Consider the following 19,192-nt stretch of genomic DNA (forward strand, 5'->3'; position numbering starts at 1 on the left):
CGGCGGTCCCCTAGTAATTGGGACAGGAAGGTCGAGCGACAAGATGTGGGTGTTTGTTGTGGCGCAATTTCAGCTTTCCCACGGCCACCTCCTTGGCCTCAGCCTCTGCATGCTCCATCACTATGACGTCCTCTTCCCCGTCCCTTGCTACACACTTTGCCAATTTTTAATGGAGGACAATATTTTCCACGTTCACGAGAAATGGCTGATTTTGGAACGCAGTTATATGTGATACATCTGACAGAGAACCACAATTGTAATTAGCAGGCCTATAATTTACTAATATTATTCCACACAGAGACCTAGTGTGAATAGCTTGACCGACACACTGCAACAGAATGGAAATGGTAGAAATGGATGATTTTGGAAGACTTATCGGTGATATGTCTGACAGAGAACCACGGTTTTAAATAGCAGGCCTGTAATTTACTAATACTATTCTACACAGAGATCTAGTGTGAATAGCTTGACCGACACACTGCAACAGAATGGAAAAGGAGGCCAATATTTTCCACGTTCATTTTAAATTTCTGGATTTTTATCACTGAAATATGGAACAGATCTAGCTTTATTCTGCAGTGAGAACAAGCAAATAGTGTAGAAAAATGGTGTATTCTGGACTGCTTTTTAAGCAAATAATCAGGATTAGGATAAAAAAAAGTTTGCCCTGGCCCCTGATTTCTATGTCTACAAATATCTGTAATTATTACAGCAGCAGCAAACAGGACTTTCAATGGACCCTCTTGTGCTGTATCATGCACTGTAGGCGGAGGTAGCGGTCCTGCTGCTGGGCTGTTGCCATCCTACAGCCACCTCCACGTCTCCTGGTGTACAGGCCTGGCTCCTGGTAGTGCCTCCTGCCTCTGGACACTACGCTGACTGACACAGCAAACCTTCTTGCCACAGCTCGCATTGATGTGCCATCCTGGATGAGCTGCACTAGCTGAGCAACTTCTGTGGGTTGTAGAGTCCATCTCATGCTACCACGAGTGTGAAAGCACAGCCAACATTAAAAAGTGACTAAAACATCAGCCAGAAACCATTGGTACTGAGATGTGGTCTGTGGTCCCCACCAGCAGAACCACTCCTTTATTGAGGGTGTTTTGATAATTGCCAATAATTTCCATCTATTGCCTATTCAATTTGCACAACAGCATGTGAAATTGATTGTCAATCAGTGTTGCTTGCTAAGTGGACAGTTTGATTTCACAGAAGTTTGATTTACTTGGAGTTATATTCTGTTGTTTAAGTGTTCCCTATATTTTTTTGAGCAGTGTATATATGTTATGTAATAAGTATACTAACCATAAAGAAGCAAATCTCTCCCTGACACAGCAGCACCTCTCCCTACTCTGCCTGATTCCAGAGTACACTGTGACGAGCATAGCGGCGCCAGGTCTTATATAGACCTGATGATGCTGTACGGCCAGCCAATTGCTGTAATGCCCACAACCAACATAGCTACGGCATTACAGTGTGTGGCAGGCAATCCATGCATGTTCACTGGCTCTCTAAAGAGAGCCAAACATGCAGGGAGGGGACCCGAGTTCCCACCTGAGCAACCCGGAAATACTCGCCGAGCGCCGAGCTCGTCGAGCACAGTGACGCTTGGGCGAGTACCGAGCAGTGGCGAGCACGTTCGCTCATCTCTAGTCTCCATTAGAGATGAGCGTTGTTCGACTCGAACTATTCGCCAATCTCAAATTCGAGCTGTTTTTGGCGGTGTTCGAGCCGTTCGGAAAACACGAACGATTTGAAAAAAATTCAGCTGTTCGAGGTTATGTTCGATAACTGTTCGTGTACAAAAATCATAACTGGATTTTTTCTCAGTAATGATGAAAATTAATGTTAATACGCAGTTTCAGTGTACAGCGGGGAGGGGGGAGGGGCAGGGTATGGATCTCTGCAGGAATAATGAAGATCTCCATTTTTTTTTCTCTTTCCCGCATTTACAGTGGGGAGGTGCAATCTGTCAGCCTATCAGCAGCGCACACACGGAGCGAAGTGCTTTTTTTCACACAAGCAAGGGCATGTGTCATTGGCAGTGTATGTCACATGTCCTTGCCCTATAAGACCCAGCCATTTTCCCCGTCGCCACCATTTTCTCACTGCTGCAGCTGCGTGTTAGACGGCACCGCTGTTGCTGTGTGCGCTATATCTTGTTAATTTCAAGCCAATTTTCGCACAAATCTACAGATAGCTTGGGAGTAGGGAATAGTTGTGATTGCAGTCCTTTTAAGGACTATGTTACAGCATTTCCTACGACTTTTATCAGGCAGGTCTGTGCTCTTAAATAGATAGGTTGGGAGTAAAGACTAATTGTAATTGCAGTCCTTTTCTGGACTAAGTTACATCAGTTCCTATCAGTTTTTGCCAGGCAGGTCTGTGCCAAAGCTGTGCAAGTTTTTTTTACAGCATTTGGCTAAATCTAGCAAAGCTAATCCTTTTTGGTCTATTGCAGAGTGTGTTAGTCAGTGGAGTAGCCTATCTGTGTTGCAAGCTACACCACCTGTGTATAGAATACCAATTTTTTTACTGCACCTAGTGAAGTAAAACCTTTTGGGCATAGCATCATTCTATTAGTCCATCTATACTGACCTCCATCAGGTTGCAAATTGAATATAATTTTTTTCTGCATCTACCTCTGAAAAAATATTTGGGCTTCTAGCAGTGTGTGGGACTTGTTCTATTAGTCCATATATACTGACCTCCATCAGGTTGCAAATTGAATATAATTTTTTTCTGCATCTAGCCCTGAAAAAATATTTGGGCTTCTAGCAGTGTGTGATACTTGGTCTATTAGTCCATCTATACTGACCTCCATCAGGTTGCAAATTGAATAGAATTTTTTTCTGCATCTAGCTCTGAATAAATATTTGGGCTTCTAGCAGTGTGTGGGACTTGGTCCATTAGTCCATCTATACTGACCGCCATCAGGTTGCAAATTAAAAATAATTTTTTTCTGCATCTAGCTCTGAAAAAATATTTGGGTTTCTAGCAATGTGTGGGACTTGCTCTATTAGTCCATCTATACTGACCTCCGTCCGGTTGCAAATTAAAAAAAATTTTTTTCTGCATCTAGCTCTGAAAAAATATTTGGGCTTCTAGCAGTGTGTGAGACTTGGTCTATTAGTCCATCTATACTGACCTCCATCAGGTTGCAAATTGAATATAATTTTGTTCTGCATCTAGCTCTGAAAAAATATTTGGGCTTCTAGCAGTGTGTGGGACTTGGTCTATTAGTCCATCTATACTGACCTCCATCAGGTTGCAAATTGAATATAATTTTTTTCTGCATCTAGCACTGAAATAATATTTGGGCTTCTAGCAGTGTGTGGTAATTGTTCTATTAGTCCATCTATACTGACCTCCATCAGGTTGCAAACTGAATATATTTTTTTTCTGCATCTAGCTCTGAAAAAATATTTGGGCTTCTAGCAGTGTGTGGGACTTGGTCTATTAGTCCATCTATACTGACCTCCATCAGGTTGCAAATTAAAAATATTTTTTTTCTTCATCTAGCTCTGAAAAAATATTTGGGCTTCTAGCAGTGTGTGGGACTTGGTCTATTAGTCCATCTATACTGACCTCCATCAGGTTGCAAATTCAATATAATTTTTTTCTGCATCTAGCTCTGAAAAAATATTTGGGCTTGCAGCAGTGTGTGGGACTTGGTCTATTAGTCCATCTATGCTGACCTCCATCAGGTGGCAAATTAAAAATATTTTTTTTCTGCATCTAGCTCTGAAAAAATATTTGGGCTTCTAGCAGTGTGTGGGACTTGGTCTATTAGTCCATCTATACTGACCTCCATCAGGTTGCAAATTGAATATAATTTTTTTCTGCATCTAGCTCTGAAAAAATATTTGGGCTTCTAGCAGTGTGTGGGACTTGGTCTATTAGTCCATCTATACTGACCTCCATCAGGTTGCAAATTGAATATAATTTTTTTTCTGCATCTAACCCAGCCAATAGTTTTGGCCTAATACCACAGTTTGGCCACTCAGCTCTGCTCGGTTCCCATCCATGGTTTATTTGTGCAAACAACTCCAGAGTTGTGAATTAGTTAACCACCAAAATGAGTGGAAAAAGGCCTGCTGCTGGTGGAAAGGGGAATAGGTGTGTTGGGAAGGGGAAAAAAGGTTGTGTCCGTGGAGTAGGTGTTAAAGCATCAGTAACATCTGCAGAAGAAAGACCATCTTCCAGCCAAACTAAAATGTCTACTTCTTTTAGCGGACAATGTGATAAGATCCCTTTCTTACGGCCACGCCAATCGCTACAAATTCCAGATGAGGCACAAAAACAGCAGGTGCTTCAACGGATATCAAGTGCTCCTTTAAGTGGGCTCTCCTCCACATCAACTTCAACATCACAAATACTCCAGTCCTCAAAGGTGTCACCACAATCGCACTTGCTTCCTCACAGCTTCCAAATCTCCAGCTGCCCGTCTGAGTATAAGGTAGAACAGATGGTTGAGTCTGCAGAGCTGTTTACTCATACTATAGCCTGGGAATCAGAGGTCGGCTCCAGCGCTTCTGTGAATCCAGACGAGGAAATGATCTGCACTGATGCCCAGAATCTTTATGAGTCGGATCCAGGACCAGACGCTGAAGGTTCTGACCATAATGTAGACCCTCATTCCCAAACTGTAACTCCTGTTGGTGGAGACAATGAGGAAGACGATGATGAGACTCAAATACCTGATTGGAGCGACAACTTTAGTTTTTTGTCAGGGCAGGAACAGGTTGGCTCTGAGGACGACGGGTGTGATAACGCACAGGGTGATGATGATGAGGTTGGAGATCCCACTTACTGTCAACCCACAGTCAGCCAAGAGATGAGGTCAGCAGAGGAGGTCGAGGAAGATGCTAGTGACGACGAGGTCAGGTTGCGCCTTCCTGGACAGAGACGTATAACTGGATGCACGTCAACAACTGCATCCTCAAACACAACTCTGCCTCTCACCACAAGTCGTGGTGGCTCTTCAGGTCGCATGGGTGCTAAGCCTTGAATAGCCTGGGCATTTTTTCAGATCGATAAAGATGACCCAACTCGTGTTATCTGTAACATTTGTCAGCAAAAGCTAAGTAGAGGCCAAAAAATACATAGTTTGAGTACTTCATGCATGAACCGGCACATGGACATGAAGCATAAGTTGCAGTAGGAAGCTCAGTGTGCTACAATGCGGCCTAGCCGGCCGGACCAACCACCGTCTGCCATATCTTGTGCATCCGCGGCCTCTTCAACCTCTGTGACTGGGGGGACAGCAGTCACACCTGTTTTGGGACACAGAACTGGCACCTCTTTACCCGCAACAGCCAGAGTGATTGGCAGGTCATCATTTTCTTTGGAGGTGGTAACACCAGCTGGTGTTGAGCGCTGTCCGACATCGATAGCACCACCTTTGGATCAAGGCAACCTAACATGTCCGCCTGCATCTTCCTCACAGACCGGGGACACCCTTATCAACCCCGTCTAAGCACAATAGCCAGCCCTCGGTCCCTCAGATGTGGACAAGTAAAAGACCATTTCCTCCTAGCCATGAGAAAGCTAAGAGGTTGAATTTCACCATCTGCAAGCTCTTGGCTACAGAAATGCTGCCTTTCCGCCTGGTGGACACAGAGGATTTTCGAGACCTTATGTCCGTCGCCGTGCCCCAGTACCAGATGCCCAGTCGGCACTACTTCTCAAAGAAAGGTGTGCCTGCGCTCCACCAGCATGTCGCACACAACATCACCGCTTCTTTGAGAAACTCTGTGTGTGACAGGGTGGATTTCACCACAGACATTTGGATGAGTAGGCATGGACAGGGGCATTACATGTCGCTGACTGGGCACTGGGTAACTATGGTGACAGCAGGACAAGGGGCTGCTGTCCAAGTCTTGCCGTCCCCACGAGTTGTGCGTCAATCCTCTTTATCTCAAAGTTCCTTCACTGCTTCTGCCTCCTCAACCTCCTCTCGGTTCTCCACCTGCACCGAAAGCCTGTCTGGTCATGCCACAAGCTTTCTAACTGCGCAGAAGGGATCCTGCACACCTCCTTACTATGCTGGCAGTAGGGCTCAATGTCATCAGGCGGTTTTTACTTTGAATTGTCTGGGAAATGTGAGTCGCACAGCTGAGGAGTTGTGGTCAGCTCTGGAGAACCAATTTCATGAATGGTTGTCTCCACTGGACCTGAAACCAGGGAAGGCCGTGTGCGACAATGCTGCAAACCTGGGTGCGGCCCTTCGCCGGGGCAATGTCACACACGTGCCTTGTATGGCTCACGTGTTGAACCTAGTTGTCCAGCAATTTTTAGCCCACTATCCCGGACTAGATGGCCTTCTGCAGAGGGCACGGTCTCTGTGTGCTCACTTCCGCCATTCGCATCCCGCAGCTCAGCGACTTACATCTCTACAGAAGTCATTGGGCCTGCCACTTCACCGGCTAAAATGCGATGTGCCTACCCGGTGAAATTCAACTCTGCACATGTTGCAGCGACTGTAGCAGCACCGACAAGCCCTGGTGCAATACGTTCTGACATATAGCCTGGGCCAACGAGATCCAGAGGTGGGGCAAATCACGCTGGAGGAGTGGTCTCTGATCAGGGACCTATGCACTCTTCTGCACAGTTTTGAAATGGCGACGAAGATGACTATTCCGGTGATTTACATGCTGGAGCACATGTTAAACAGAATTCGGAGTCAGGTGGTGGCACAAGAGGAGGAGGAGGAAGTAGAGGAGGAGGAGTTTTATGCGGAAGGGCTAACATCTGCAAGGTCCAGACGGTTGGCAGCACCAAGGCGGCAGGCATGTGAGGGTGGGGGAGATGGTTTTACCAGGGCGCATGGTAGCAGCCAAACTAGTGAGGAAGGTGTAGGAGCCCAGGAAGAAATGGAGGACGAACTGATGGAAGACTCATCAGATGAGGGAGACCTTGATCACATTTCTGTTGTGCGAGGTTGGGGGGAGAGGACAGAGGAAGGAAGCATGATTGTTACCTCGCCACCAACACAACAGGGACTTGGTGCTCCTGGATGCGCAAGACACATGAGTGCCTTCTTGCTGCACTACCTGCAACAGGACCCTCGAATTGAGAGAATTAGAAATAATCCTGACTAATAATAGTCGGTACAAAATCCCCGGTACAAAAGTAAATTTGCAGAAATTATTCCTGCCATAGAAAGGGATGCACGCATGCAGGAGTATCAGCAGAGACTGTTGCAGAATCTTACATGTGCTTTTCCACAAAACACCAGTGGTGCACGTAGTGAATCTCACAGTTCCAACTTGCCAACCGTGGGACCGTCGAGTGTTCAGCACTCAAACCATAACAGAAACACAGTATCTGCTGGTAACATCAATTTTGCGGAATCATTTCACCACTTTTTTAGCTCATCCTTTGCAAGGCCACAGGAGACAAGAAGTCTGACACATAGTCACCGCCTAGAGACGATGGTACAGGAGTATCACCAAGTAAACATTGAAGCCATGACTGTGTCACTGGACCCTTGCTCTTTTTGGGCTTACAATCTGGATAAATGGCCGGAGCTAGCCACTTATGCCTTGGAGATCTTGTCATGCCCCGCAGCCAGCATTCTGTCTGAACGTGTGTTCAGCGGTGCTGGTGGTGTGCTGACAGATAAGCGCACGCGGCTCTCCACTGATAATGTAGACAGACTCACGTTCATAAAGATGAACAAAGCATGGATCCGAAATGACTTTTCTACCCCTGTGTCATCCTGGGGAGAGTAAAAGCTTGATGATTGGTTAAAATCACCTCACCAACCGCTTTAAGCTTTCAAATTACTAATCATGTTTATCTGTATCTTGGCTGGAAAATAATTTGGGCTTTGTAGCAGTGTGTAGCACTGATTCTAATAGGCCATCTATACTAAGCTCCACCAGATTTAAAATTACTAATCATGTTTATCTGTATCTTGGCTGGAAAATAATTTGGGCTTTGTAGCAGTGTGTAGCACTGATTCTAATAGGCCATCTATACTAAGCTCCACCAGATTTAAAATTACTAATCATGTTTTTCTGTATCTTGGCTGGAAAATAATTTGGGCTTTGTAGCAGTGTAATAATAATAATATTTTTTAGCTGCATCTAGCCCGGAAAATAATTTGGGGGCTCCGAGATGCGCAAGACACATAAGTGCCTTCTTGCTGCACTACCTGCAACATGACCCTCAGATTGTCAGAATTCGAAGTAATACTGACTACTGGGTTGCCACACTCTTAGATCCCCCACACTCTTCGATCAACCTTTTCATTTTAATAAAGACCAAAAAAATGGTCATTTTTGAAATTATAAGCATTAGCAGGTTATTAGAAACTGAAATCAAACATTTTTCAACTCAAAACTTTATTCTAGGTGATGTTACATTTGCACATAGGACCCCTTGTTTGAAAGGAGCTTCTGAACTCTCTCGTCCATTGAATTTGTCAGGTTTTGGATGGTTTCTGCTTCAATTGTTTTGCATGAGGACAGAATACCCTCCCAGAGCTGTTACATAGACGTGAACTGCCTCCCGCCATCATAGACACTCCTTTTGATGATGCTCCAGAGGTTCTGAATGGGGTAGAGGTCAGGGGAGCATGGGGGTCACACCATAAGTTTGTCCCCTTTTATGCCCATATCAGCCAGAGATGCAGATGTGTTATGTGCAGCATGAGATGTTGCATTATCATGCATAAAAATGATCTTGCTGTGGAATACACGGTTCTTCTTCTTGAACCATGGCAGGAAGTGCTGTTTGAGAAACTCCACATGCATTATGGAGTTCATCTTTACCCCTTCAGGGATCCTAAAGGGGCCGACAATCACTCTCCCCATGATTCCAGCCCAAAATTACTCCACCTCCTCCTTGCTGGCGCTGTAGCCGTGTTTGCGTGGGCTGACCATCAACCAGCCATCCTCCACTCCATCCATCTGGACCATCGAGCGTTGCACGGCACTCATCCGTGAACAAAACAGTTTTGAAATCAGTCTTCATGTAATGTTTGGCCCACTGGAGCCGTTTCTGCTTGTGTGAAGTGGATAGAGGAGGTCGACAGGATGGCGTACGAACAGCTGCAAACCTCTGAAGGACCCTGCTTTTTGTTGTTCGGGGGACGTTGGAGGCACCAGCAGCTTCAAAAACTTGTCTGCTGCTATGACAAGGCTTTTTTGCCTCTGCTCTTTTAACCTGACGTAATTGCCTGTAGGAAAGAGTCCTCAATTTGCCCTTATCAGCACGCACACGTGTGTACTGTGAATCAGCTACTTACTTCCTGATTGCCAAGACACTTCATCCTGATCATCGCACAATGTTGGTTGTAGTCATGCCTTCACCTAAACACTCCACAATTTGTTGATTCTCAGCAGCCGACACATCCTTTTTCTTTCCCATTTTGGCAGAAAGTGTAGGCAGCTTAATAATGTGGGACAGCCTTCTTAAGTAGTCTTGCCTTTCATTGGACTCACCTGCCAAACTAATTAGCACAGGTGTCTGCAATTGCTTACAGTGATATAAAGAGCCCTGACACACATCACCATCAATGAGTTTAACTGACAAACAAACAAATTCTTCCCTTATCACTCCTAAACTTGCATATTAATTTGGAACACAGTGTACATGTGCTTTTCCACAAAACTCCAGTGGTTCACGTAGTGAATCTTACAGTTCTAACTTGCCAACCGTGGTCTGTATGGAGTTGTTCAATAAAGGGCCCAAAATTAAGATAACATAGACGGGAGAGGTCTCTATGAATAGGAATTCCTAAGTATTTGATACCCTGTGAGGGCCAGGCAAAGGGAAAGTTGGACTGGATGGAATACTGTATGGATTTGGGGAGGGAGACATCGAGGGCCTCAGACTTCGCTGCATTGATTTTAAAATTTGACCATGTAACAAAGTGATCTATTTCAGCCATAACAGCAGGGATGGATATATGTGATTGAGTGATATATACTAGGACATCATCAGCAAATAGAGAGCACTTGCATTCGGTGCCTCCCACCTCAATCCACCTAATATTGGGGTTATGGCGAATTGATGAGAGCAGGTGCTCCATCACTAGGATGTATAAGAGAGGGGACAGAGGACATCCCTGCCTTGTCCCATTGGTGATTTTGAAAGGTGATGAAAATGTTCTGACGCTCCCCCTGGGCCTTGGGACACCCGGAGCCGGACCCTTTTTGGAGGATGCTGGTGGTTGTTGTCTCCATGGCGGCGACCCGGTTCCGTGGCTCAGGGTGGTCAAACCAGTGGCGGAACTATTTATGTGGTTTTGATGTTTAAATGTCCGACTACGCCACCCATGGATTGCGGTCAGAGTGAACCGCCGCTCCAGGGCAGACCGCTGAGGCTGGTGTTGTGGGTGCAGCAGAGCGTAGCATAACTCCCCACGGGAGGAGTATAGCCTCAGGGCAGTGTATGCGGAGGATGGGGGTGATGGTGCAGGGCAGCAGCAGTAACGACACGGAGTCAGTGATGCAGTCCAGGGCCTTTACTCACAGTTCTTATTATCCAGAACACTTCTGCAGGTAACGGCTGCCCACGTCGTACTGTGCTCACCAGGTGAGGGGCTCAGACAACTCTCAGATAACTTTGGAGCGCTTCACAGGACCCCCTTTGTGTGTCCTTTGTCTGGCCTTTCTTACCAACCCTTCTGTCCAGCTGCCTCGGGCCTCCTCTTGGTAAACTTGGCACCAGTTTCACTGACCCTATGTGGTGCCTTCCTAGCGGTTGTAGCGAGGGGCTGCGCCACACAAAATGTCACAGCCTCCGGTTTCTAGCTGAGGGTCGTTTCCCGCCTCCACTAGTTTCGGGGACCGGTCTCCCCCTTTGGCCTGACCCCTCCACGCAGGTGGATTCGGGCGTGCGGTGGCAACTCGCCCGTCCGCACCCCTGGGATCCCTTCGTTCCTCGTTCCTGGAGCCTTCTCCACTCCTCTTCCTTCCTTCTCCCTCTTCCAGACCTGGGCCTCTGTTACTAGGCCCGCCTCCAGAGCAGAGCTCATGCAGAGCCCCTGCTCCCTGTCACTTCTGCTCAGACTTCTCTGCACTGAAATAAGATGGTGCCCACCTTTTATACTCCCTTTTCAATGCACCCAGGAACTGCTTCCTCCCTGCTCCTGCACTACAGGGTTCCACTTCCTCAGTGTTTCCTCCCCCCACTCCAGCCAGGGACAGGGACTGTCGTGCCCATCTCAGGGGCATATTGGTCGCCCTGCCCAGTGGCAATGTGGTGTAATGCATGCAGGTGTCGGGTCCTGATCCACACTCCATCCTTACCTGAGAGTGAGATATCACACCTCTGGGTGAGGTGCAATACCTCTGTAGCAACCGAGCCCTCAGGGTGCTACAGTTCCATTTATCTTCAGCCTAGGTGACGTATTGCGATACAGGGCCATGATTTTGGCTATAAAAGGGTCCCCTAGACCCCTACCCCAAGCTTTTTAAGAGAATAATATATGGCGTGCCAGGAGACTCTATGGAATGCTTTCTCAGCATCCAACGAGAGTATCTAATTACAAATTTTTAACTGCATCTAGCCCAGGAAATACTTTGTGCCTAGTAGCAGTGGCTGCTAGTCAGCGGATTATCCCGGCTGTTAAGCAAGCTACACCACCTGTAGTTTGGACACTTAATTTTTTCAAAGGAAATGCTTCGGGACCACAGGATACTCAGTGAAGAGCATCAGGAGGCACCCCAAGGCATAGGGGCTGGGACTGGCAGTAGGATGCCTTGCGGTGGACAGCCGAGCTCGATCCTTATAAAAACTTTTTAACTGCAGCAGCTTTAGTGGACGCTACTGGAGCTGGAATAACGCGGCTGCTGGCATGAGACTTGCCCTCCAATAGATCCTTGTAAAAGGATTTAAAGTGTATTCTTTCAAATTAGAGAGACAATTTAAATTAAAAAGCTTAGAGCTGCCTCCACCACAGGGGGGCTCGCTCGACCCACCAGCGGACAGGCACCAGTATTGGGAGAGGGGGGCTGGCCGTCAGGGTCCACCGCGGCTCTGGCACAAACCCGGCGACACGGAGGTGGCACGGGCAGGAACGGACTGGCCCTGTTGGCTTCTCACTTTTTGGATTTTAGAAGGGCATGAAATGCCTATATCTGTGTCTCCCCCTCCTTTTACTCCTCCACCTCTTTTCTTTTCGCATGACTATATGTACTTGTCACTTTTCCATGTGTTAGTTAGGTCTTCTGAGCAGTTTGTCAGCTTTTGTTCACCTTTGAAGGTGTTTTCTATGTGTTCCTATGTGTTTTTGTTTGCCTACCATTGGTTTTAAAGGTGTTCGAAGGTGTTCAATGAACAGTTCGACGAACAGTTCGGCGAACACACGGGTGTTCGACGAACCGAACCGAACTCGAACACTACGGGGGTGGCTCAACACTAGTCTCCATCTATTGGGTTGGCTGTAGTGGAAGTGGTGTCTGTCCCAGTTATACTACTTAACCGGTTTCCGACCGCCCACTGTACATAAACGTCCGCGCTGCCTGGGCTCTGTGCAGCGCGGACGTTTAAAAACGGTGGGTGGTCTCGCAGCGCTCCGGACCCCCAGGGTCCTGCAAGCGCTGCGATTCCGGTGCAGAGCGTTAGCTCTGACAGGGAACATCATCGGGACCTGATTGGATCAGGTCCCAGTGATGTTAACCCTTTGCTGTCTTCTATATGCTGCGATCTATAGTGATCGCGGCATATAGGAGACAGCAGGAGGAGAGGGGGTCGTCTTACTTACCTCCGAAGACCTCCGATTCCTTCCAGGACCTGGGGTTGCTATGGCAGCTGGAGGTCACATGACCGCCTCCAGCTCTGCCATATATGGTGTCCTGTCTGGCTCAGCCTGCAAGCTGAGCCAGACAGGAGACTCTGACTGAAACAGGGAAGATCTCATGTAATGTAATACATGTCTATTACATTACATGAGATCAGTGATCAGAAAAATAAAAATTAATGTCCCATACAGGAACTAAGTAAAAATGTAAAAAAAAGTAAAAAAAAAAAGTTTTTAAACTGTTAAAAAAAAAAATCACAAAATAAATAAAAATAAATAAATAAAATATTAAACCAATAAATCCGTATATTTTTACAAAACCAAAAAAAGAACACATATTTGGTATCGCCGCATCCAAAACGACCCGAGCTATAAAACTGCCACACTAATTAACTCCTTCTGTGCACACCGTAATAAAAATAAATAAAAAACGGAGCAAAAAAATATGCTTTTTCATCATATCGCCAAACAAAAAGTGGAAAAAAATGCGATCAAAAAGCAAAACAGAAATAAAAATGGTACCGCTGAAAATGTCATCTTGTTCCACAAAAAACAAGCCACCATACAGCTCCATCAGTTGAAAAATAAAAAAAGTTATAGTGCTCAGAATAAAGCAATGAAAAAAAAATATTTTTTTCTATAAATTTGTTTTATTGTGTAAAAGCGCCAAAACATAAAAAAATACACAGTAAGTGTAGTATCGCTGTAAATGTACTGACCCGAAGAATAACGCTGCCTGATCACTTTTACCACACGCAGAACGGCATAAAAAAAAACCTCAAAGAACAATTCCTGAATTGGTTTTTGTTAATTTTACCTCCCAAAAAACGGAATAGAAAGTGATCAAAAAATGTCACGTACCCAAAAATGGTACCAGTAAAAATGTCAACTCGTCCCGCAAAAAACAAGCCATCACATGACTGTCGGCCGAAATATGGAAAAATTATAGCTCTCAAAATATGGTGATGCAAAAACTAGATTTTGCAAAAAAAAGCGTCTTTTAGTGTGTGACAGCTGTCAGTCATAAAAACCCGATATAAATCTGGTATCTCTGTAATCTCACCGACCCGAATAATAAAGTAATCTCATCACTTATACCGCACGAGGAGCGGCGTAAAAAATAAATAAAACCAATTCTTCACCTGCTACTGATTTGTTTATTATGTCTCCGAAAGATTGCAGTAAGGCTCAGCTCACATTTATCCTGCGCTCTGCGCTGAGCACTTACACCAGAGTTTCCGTGTAAATTTCTGAAATACGTGATTCAGCCAGAACCCATGACGGAAGATTCCCTGTAATGAGGCAGATATAGACCACTGTGGACGCCATCTAGCCTGGGATCCCACGGTGTCATTTGTTTTAGGCGTGCATAAAAGTGCCAGTTTTTGGCACTTCTGAAAAAAAGGACACCGCTAAACAGAGGACAGACGAAGTCCAGAGTAACTCTGCTGCCTCATTGCAGTGAATGGATCCCGCAGGGGTTTCATCTGAATTATATCACTTGGAAATTTAGATGGAAACCCCGATGTAAGTGCTCAGCCTAGAGCGCCGGATAAATGTTACATAAAATGTTCCCAATAAAAGCTTCAACTCAGTCCTCAAAAAAAGCTAGTCCCCACTCAGGTCCGTCATCTGTTAAAAATATAAGGGACTTCCAAGTTACTGGTAGCAGAAAGGCTCTGGAAAAGCGAAATGGCCCTTGCCCCCCAAAAGAAATTCAGAAAATTTTGTTCTCCCAAATCCAAATGCCAATTCTACAATAATTTGTTCTACAATTGTCAAATAGCACTCCGTCCCCCCAAGATCTCGCCGTATGGCTGAGCGGTACGATACAGCCACATATGGGGTATTGCCACTTTTAGAAGAAATTGTGTGACACATTTCGGCACCATTTTTACCCATTGCCCTGTGTGAAAATGTAAAATCTGAGGGTAAAACATTTTTTTGTGGTAAAAATATAATTATGCTTTTTTCACTGCCCAATGGTATAAATTAAAAAATTAAAAAATACTCACTACTTCCCTAGATGAATTCCTTGAGAGGTGTAGTTTACAAAATGGGGTCACTTGTGGGGGTTTCTGCTGTTTCGGCATGTCAGCGACTCTTCAAATGTGACATGGTGTCTGCCACTTATCCCAGCCAACATAGCGCTCCTTTCTCTTCCAAACCCTGCCGTACACAAAAGCAGTGGTTTTCCCCCACATATGGGGTATCGGCGTACTCAGGAGAAATTGCACAACAAATTTCATGGTGCAATTTATCCTATTACCTTTATGATAATGCAAAATTAATGGATGAAAAACGGTTTTGTGGGAAAAATTAGAAAATTTTATTTTTACAGCTCAATATTATAATCTTCTATGAAGCACCTTGGGGTTCAAGGTGCTCACCACACATCTAGATAAGTTCCCTAAGGGGTCTAGTTTCCAAAATGGTGTCACTTGTGGGGGGTTTCCACTTTTTAGGCACTTCAGAAGCTCTCCAAACGCAACATGGCATCCGTTAATTATTTAGACAAATTTTACATTCAAAAAGTCAAATGGCGCTCCTTCCCTTTAAAACCCTGCCGTGCGCCCAAACAGTGGTTTGCCTCCACATATGGGGTATCAGCGTGTTCAGGAGAAATTGCACAACAAATTTCATGGTGCAATTTTTCCTATTACCCTTATGATAATGCAAAATTAAGGGATGAAAAACGTTTTTGTGGGAAAAATGTGAAAATTTTATTTTTACAGCTCAATATTATAAACTTCTGTGAAGCACCTTTGGGTTCAAGGTGCTCACCACACATCTAGATAAGTTCCCTAAGGGGTCTAGTTTCCAAAATGGTGTCACTTGTGGGGGGTTTCCACTGTTTAGGCACATCAGGAGCTCTCCAAACGCAACATGGCGTCTGCTAATTATTCAGACAAATTTTATATTCAAAAAGTCTAATGGCGCTCCTTCCCTTCCGAACCCTGCAGTGCGCCCAAACAGTGGTTTTCCCTCACATTTGGGGTATCAGCACGCTCAAGAGAAATTGCACAAAAAAATTTGGGGTCCATTTTTTCCTGTTACCCCTGTGAAAATAGAAAAAATTCGGTCTAAATTAACATTTTTGTGAAAAAAGTTAAATGTTAATTTTTTTCTTCCACATTCCAAAAATTCCTGTGAAGCACTTGAAGGGTCAATAAAGTTCTTGAATGTGGTTTTGAGCACCTTGAGGGGTGCAGTTTTTAGAATGGTGTCACTTTTTGGTATTTTCTGTCGTAAAGACCCCTCAAAGTGACTTCAAATATGATGTGGTCCCTAAAAAAATGTTTTTGTAAATTTTGTTGGAAAAATGAGAAATTGCTGGTCAACTTTTAACCCTTATAGCTCCCTAACAAAAATAATTTTGGTTCCAAAATTGTGCTGATGTAAAGTAGACATGTGGGAAATGTTATTTATTAACTATTTTGTGTCTCTCTGATTTAAGGCATGAAAATTCAAAATTAGAAAATTGCAAAATTTCAAAATTTTTGCCAAATTTCCAATTTTTTCACAAATAAATGTAAGTTATATCGAAGAAATTTTACCAGTATCATGAAGTACAATATGTCACAAAAAAACTGTCTCAGAATCAGGGGAATACGTTGAAGCGTTCCAGAGTAATTACTTCATAAAGTGACAGTGGTCAGAATTGAAAAAATTGGCCCGGTCACAAAGGCAAAAACAGGCTCTGGTGCGAAGTGGTTAAACTTTAGTGAAATTGATTCCAATTTGGTGGTTTTAGGCCCTAATTTATTAAAATTTGAACACTCCTGATTGAGTCTCCATCTAATGGGTTGGCTGTAGTGGAAGAGGTTTCTGTCTCAATTACACTATTTCTATTGTAGTAAAATTGATGCCACTTTGCTGGTGTCCGCCACTAATTTTTGGAAATATGGAGAATCCTGATTGGGTCTCCATCTATTAGGTTAGGTTATAGTGGAAGAGGTTTCTGTCTCCATTAAACTATTTCAACTCTGGTGAAATTGATGCTACTTTGCTGGTGTCTGCCACTAATTTTTGGAAATGTAGAGAAAGCTCATTGGGTCTCCATCTATTGTGTTGGCTGTAGTGGAAGAGGCTTTGGTTTCTAATACTAAATTTTCTACTGTAGTGAAATTAATGCCACTTTGTTGATGTCTACGACTAATTTTTTGAAATGTGGAGAATCCTGATTGGGTCTCCATCTATTGGGTTTGGCTGTAGTGGAAGAGGTTTTGGTCTCCATTAAACTATTTCTACTTTGGTGAAATTGGTGCCACTTTTGTGGTGTTAGGCCCTAATTTAGGGAAATGTGAACACCCCTAATTGAGTCTCCATCTACTGGATTGGCAAGTTCTACAGTACTAAAATTGATGCCACTTTCCTGGTGTCCAGATGACAACACGGTCCCAGGTAGGACAGACAACATTGTATACAACATCTCGTCGTACAACTTGGCCCTGGACGAGTTAACTTTGCTTCAGAAGGAACTTATGTTCTGTCCTATCCCAACAATCAACACGTTTCTCCTGGAGCAAGAGCTGCATCATTTTTACTGGACTCTCAGACTAAAGGTGCATTTTTCCACAGATAGAGGGCACATAGGCAATACTCAGGATATTCTTAATGATAACATGTTTACTTTGAATGATCTCCTATTACGTATTCCGAGTCATTTTCAAGCCCCTCAATCTTACCACCATGTTGATACATATATTGATTTGGTTCAGAGAGATATTGACAGTACATTACAGGCTATGAGGAGAGCTGAACTACACAACAAGAATAACCTCACTGCAGAAGAAAATACAGCTTTATCCTCTCTTAAAACGAGAAAAGATTTGTTTATAAAACCAGCTGACAAAGTGGGAGCAATAGTTGTGATGGACTGTTCATATTATATATCAGAGATTCATATGCAGTTAAGTGACAGTGAGACATACCTGTCCATACCCAACAACCCCACATCAGAGATAGTTGGTCTTATCCCTAACTTAATCTCTATGTTTATTAGTGTCATTAAAAATTCAGTTGTAATTGACCCTCAAAAAAACAAAAAAAAAACCATAAATGGTTAAAAGGCTGTAAAGTATTCTCAGCCCAAAAAGAGATAATCATAAATTGGGGAAGGGGCAATGCCCTAAGCTGACCCCTAATCTTTCCTACCTCACAGCGGAGGTTGGCACATTCTTAAGCGCAAATGGTGCCCCCGCTCCTTGTTGGCTCACCCTGAAGGACCCTATAAGTCCCTGATTAGGTGAGAGTGGTGGGAGTCAATTATCAGTGCAAGGGGACGAAAGACGGTAATCACTATTCAATCCCCAAGACAAATGGGCAACCACCACTGTACCTGCAGTATACAGGTGTGGTAAATCAAAAAATAGGAAATTAATGGGTACTCATTTCCTAACAGTCAGTTATCTTAATGGCCCAGATACTCAATAGGATATCAATCATAAAGCAATCAATAATATTGTATATAAATCTCAATCTGTCTGTAAATACAGAACAAGTATATGTGTATTAGTAACAAAAATGATTGCAGGGCATATTCCTGCATCCTTCACCAAACCAGAAAATAGATGTCACTTTATACCAATATATACAATAGACCAACCTTCAAGTACAATAAAAAAGATTCACTAGTTAGCCAGAAAGTCAAGAGACATAGTATGGAGGTGTCCTTGGAGCCTCCAATTCATAGGGACAAGATCAGAAATGCAAATAGACCAACCCCACAACTACACCTCTAAGTTTAAATACTGATGCAGGTATGTATCGCTCGACGCGGGCACGTTTCTCCTGCTAATCGGCTCATCAGGAGCCATATACCCTATAAATTCAGATAATATAATATGAATGCTTAATAAGAGAGACTTAGCTTGGATGAATCATGTTTGTATTCTCAGTAAGGTGCCTCATGCAAACTGCTCCACAGATGTGGCAGTGGAGATAGTGATAAAGTGCTCAGTGAAAACAGGGGGGATAATGTCCCATTCCCATGAGGTTTGTGCCTAATGACAACCACTCGCACTGACCCCATCCACACATATATATATGGATATATACATGTTTTTTGTTTGTTTTTTTTGAGGGTCAGTTACAACTGAATTTTTAATTATACTAATAAACATAATTTTTTTTTTTCAGTGAAATTATTTAAATACTATACACTTCCATTATAATCTGTGATTTTGTGTCACTAACTTAATCTCCTACCATTTACAGAAAGGCACGATTGATTCTAAAATTTCTGAATTTTTAGTTAACACACACCCGACAATACCCGTATTTTAAACAGAACCTAAGATATATTACGACCTACAAAGACCACTGGGTAGACCTATAGTGGCGTCAACAGACTGATCTTCACTGTCCTTTTAAAGGAATAGAAGAATCCAAGTTATCTGTAAACAGAAAGATTGTGAGGGAATATTTAGCTAA

The sequence above is a fragment of the Phyllobates terribilis genome, unplaced genomic scaffold (assembly GCF_046119375.1).
Source record: "Phyllobates terribilis strain yellow unplaced genomic scaffold, ASM4611937v1 Scaffold_5__5_contigs__length_657084704, whole genome shotgun sequence".
Classification (NCBI taxonomy): domain Eukaryota; kingdom Metazoa; phylum Chordata; class Amphibia; order Anura; family Dendrobatidae; genus Phyllobates; species Phyllobates terribilis.